Here is a 4,736-nt window from a genome sequence, read left to right as displayed (position 1 = left end):
CTCGCAGTGGGTGTGAGGGGTGCTGGTCATCTTGGAGCTCCAAACCTTTTCCCTGGCACAGGTGCCCACGTTCTGCCTATTTGCTTGTAAGAGTCTAGTGCAGTTTCTGGGGGGGAGAGTGATGTAAAAACTTGTAGTCCTGTCACAGACTGATGGTTAACCACATGTCTGAGGTCCCTGTTGCACCTTGTCCTGACCTGTCTGCTCCTCCAGTGCCAGAAAACCCCAGTCCCTCCAGCTGGAGACCTCAGCCTGTCTGGCCATCAACCCTTCCCCTGCTAGCCTTCAGAATGCCCTGAGCTCATTTAAACAAAACCAAGGCAGATTGTTTCCAATATCCCTCTGCATTCTCCGTTTGCCATTTGGTTTTGTTTTTCTTTTTAAGACTGATGGAAAATTGGTTCATACGAACTGTAGGATGCAGGTGAGAGCTCTGGGCTTGGGGCTGGTGGTCCTCATCCAGCAGGCAGCAGTAGAAAAGCTGATTTAATGGCATTAAAAGGTCCTGATGACGAGGGTGAACTAATTAGTGAGTGCAGCATCCATGATGAGCAGTAAGAACAAAACTGTATCGTTTTATTGCCTCTTACAGAAAGAGCAATTAATGAGGCTTGGGGAGTGTCACACTCCCACGGTGGCACTGACTGCTGCTCCAAGGGCATTGTGCCTCTCCATCCCTTTTTTTCCATACTAACAATACAAAATATGCACACAGCAACTCTTCCTCCTAAAAAAAAAAAAAAAAAAGACATAAAAAACCCCAACCAAACCCTTCCCTGTTTTCTGTAGCTTTTGAAATATGCTGGAGTGAGGATTCCTGAGCAGTGTGCATGAAATACAGCTCCTCTGTAAGGAGAAGTTAGGGATGTGGAGAGATGCTTGGGTAAATCACTGCTTCCCTTGTTGGAAGGGCAGAGGAGCCTGCATGGTGTGGAGCTACAGCAGGTTTTCCCCATACTTTGGATACTTTATGGCCTTGAAATGGGTTGTAAATTACCTGCAAATATCTACTGACCCTCAGCCCATGACCTGAATAAACCAGGGCAAATAAACCTTTCCCAAACAGCACGATTTAAGGTGCCTCCTGGAGGAGGGAGCTTTCAGGCAGCTGGCAAAGTTCAAAGTGTGTCCATATGTACTTCTCTTGGCTTCTCTGCCAAGTTCAGCTCCAATCATTCATGTAGGGTGGCTTGGGAGCCAGAGGTGGAGCTTGTCCTTGGGTGGTTTATGTCTCTTTTATGACAGACATAAGGGGTTTTTGGTTGGTTTGGCTATTTAGATGTTTTGGGTACGTGCATTTCTGTTAGTGGTCACAGTCAGTGCTGCTCCCTGGTTAAATCAAACCTGTTCCATCCTTGGGCTGCAGTGATGGTGGAACTGGTCCTGGTGGGACAAGAGGAGGGTGGATGTGGGACACAGCACCCAGCTCCTCCCAGAGCAGTGGGAGTCCTGTGATAAAGCCATGAGGTTGTGCACTCTCTTCACAGCTATTCACTAATTAGATGCATCAATAAGCCCCAAATCTCAGGGGATCACAATTATCCAGCACATTTAATGCTGCCCATTGTCCTCATCCTTTGTCCTGTCTTTCCTCTTTTTTACAAACCTGTTACTGAATCAAGACAGATCTGTCTCTATAGAAACAGGTTCTGGGGTTTTCTGCAGTCATTTCTTAAGTGTTTCATTTAATAAATGTTCTGAAATTTAAAGGCAGGTGGAAGATGTGATGAGGAATAGGGACTGACTGGTTGTGTAGATCTGTGAATTAATGGAATGTTTTACCCTAATGGAGATGGGAAAGGGGAATGAAAATTACCTTGAGTTATATTTATTTCATCAACATTTTAATATACGTTAAAGAATGGAAGCATTGAAATGACTTTTCAACCAGCAGTGGCCATCTCAAATATACAACATTGAATGGAAAATGAATGCAGATTTGAAAGGGTATCAGTCCCTGACAAGTTGATCTCCCTGCTGTCAGTGTTTGCCCCTCTCTGAAGGCAATAGTTCAATATTTCCTTGGTTAAATCCTCTACTCTGTTTAGGACACGTTGTGCTGTCTGGAGTACTCTCAGTTCCCATGTCCTGCTCAGTTCCCAGCAAGTGCTGCAGCTCATTTCCATGGAGACTTCACTTCCATCCCAGGGGAACTAATGCCAAGCACTTACTGTCCTTGGGAAATGGAGCTCAACCAGCTTGGCTGCTGGGCTGGCCTTGGAGCATCCCCCCTCTCTGCACAGGGATGTTGAGTTGCCAACATCTTGGGGTAGCTTTTTTTTATTATTATTATTTTATTTTTTACACTTTTAGCAAGTCATAGAAATTCTAATAAATGCCTGTGCAGTCTACACTCTCAAAATACCCTGGAAAAATAAATTAATGCACAATGCTAGCTATGACATTAGCAGGTGCTGTGTGGGCAGCTGTTTTACAGAAACAGTAGAGATCTCTTTAATAGCATGATGGAAAGTGAAATAAAAAACCTGACATTTTTATTGCTGCAAGTGACTAATTTGCAAGTCTTTCTAGGCTGTGTTGTCTTCTGCAGAAAGCAAGGTCTAGTCAGAAGAATTTACATTATTGACAGTAAGGTCTACAATAAACCAGGTGGTCAATATTTAAGGCATTCATATGGAGTTCAGTCTAGAAGGAAGTTTCACCTGCAGGTTATGCACTGGGGCCTGTTTTATTTCCAGGCATGCAGGGCTCTTGCTGGGTTCTTCAGGAGGAACACATGATTTTTACCTGTATTTTTTAAAATAAATTTCTAGAAAAGTCTGAAGAAAACTCAGAAAATAACAAAGGGAGGAACTGAAAAGCCCTCCTGACCTTGCAGCAGTCTGGCAGGGCTTGGTCTGAGCTATTTCCCAAATTACTGTTGTTATTCCAGGGATGGCAGCTGATGATGTGACCATCATGGGTGGTTTTGGGGAGGCTGGAGGGCCCCTCCTTGCCTGGCTTTGTCCTCCTCACTCGTTCCCTCTTGAAAGCCATAATTTGTCTCTGAGTAAGTGAGCTCACAGAGAAGATACTTTCAGTTTTGACCTGAAATCTGCTAGAAAATGTGTGCATCTCTCAGAATAATTTGCCCGGAGAAAAAGACCTTTGCTATCAAATTTCCATCTGTATTTTAGCCCTGAAATTACCTGGCTCGTAGCTGTGGCATCACCTTGGTCTTGTCTGCAGAACTGAGGAGCCTTTCTCCTCCCATGAGCCCATTGCCTTCCCCTGGATGAAACCCCAGGGCCTTGCACAGCAAAGCCAGTTTTTTCTAAGCTCAGAAATCCTTCTGGCAGCCTTTTGGAGGCAGCATCTCTTGCTATGAGCCAAAAAAAACACCCTGCAAACTATTTCACTTCAAAAATCTGATCCTAGTGTGTGTGTTTGCTGTTGGCTGGAGGATGCCTCATTCCTTCCTGGGCTGGGCTTGGTGCACCTTGTGCAGGTGCTGGGGTTTTCTTCACAGGCCCTGTGCCATTTCCCCAGGGGTGATGGTGGTGATAACATCATTCAAGGGTAACATGATGTGGTTTGTTAAACTGCCTTCGGTTTTGCTAGGAAATAAAGAGACCCAGTGTTTCAAAGTCACAGTCTTTGGACTGAAGTCCTGCCTGGTGTTTGGCTTCACTGACAGCAAAGAACCAGCCCTGGGGCTGTTCCCTCAGCTCCCCACACACACACAGGGTGGGATGGGGAGGGCAAAGACCAACTGGAAGCTCATGGGTGGCAAGGAGGGGTCACTCACTCACCTTTTATGGTCACAAGCAAAAGAGACTCACCTTGGGGAAAAAGAATTTCATTTCACACTAATCAGATGCCCACAGGACACAGGCACACCCAGAGCAGGGCTGACATGTGTCACCCCCACCTCTTAGCTAGAATTTAATGGCAACTTCAGATACGAGCAAAGTTCTCTCAGGGAAGTCAGAGCTTTCCTTTCTAAAATAAATGTTCAAGTATGCACTTTAAAAAGAAGCACTCAGGTTCTGCTTGATGCTTGCAGGCTCTGGAATTTGCAAGCTAACATTGCCTTCCCTGAAGGAAACAAATTGTGTTTGTATGTTTCTAATAGAGCTTGAAATGACAAGTAAATAGGCTTTGCCCTCATATACATTAGCACCTTCTAATATTCCAGACATTACAACATAATAGCTTCATAAAGTTCTTCCAATTAGATATAATTTGTGCAACCAGAGCAGGCAGAGTAGATGCAAATGACCAATAAACCAGAAGATTTAAGATCATCCTTTGAAGCAATGGATCTCATGGAGTTGAGTTCTTCAATGATCCATTACTTAGAGGAGGAAAAAGATGAGTGGTTAATGTCAGCTTTACTCCCCATGGCTCCTTGGAGGAAAGGAAATAGGTAAAGGAAAAAAAATAAAGTTGAACAAGTCTTCTAATAGGTTGGTTTAGTAATCATTATTTCTACCAAAATGTAGACTCTCTGAAAATGTGGATTCATTGTATCCTGTAGATAAAAAAATAGGGGTTAATATAGATTAATGTGCCCTGTAAATGAGGGGAAAGAAAATTCACAACAGAGATCTTTTCAGCTGGTCATAAGGAGTCCAGAATGTACATCACAGTTTAAATATTTATTGCAGATGTGAGCCAGGGCACCAGCAGTGACAGACTTCCCACCAGGCTCACTTGGCTTCCCAAATGAGAGGCTGAAAGAGCCCACAGGCAGGAAACTCCAGCTCATAAAGCATCTATGACAAAACCTTAAG

Source organism: Chaetura pelagica, unplaced genomic scaffold (genome assembly GCF_000747805.2).
Source record: "Chaetura pelagica isolate M959 unplaced genomic scaffold, ChaPel_1.0 scaffold26, whole genome shotgun sequence".
Taxonomy (NCBI): domain Eukaryota; kingdom Metazoa; phylum Chordata; class Aves; order Apodiformes; family Apodidae; genus Chaetura; species Chaetura pelagica.
This window is presented reverse-complemented; position numbering follows the sequence as displayed.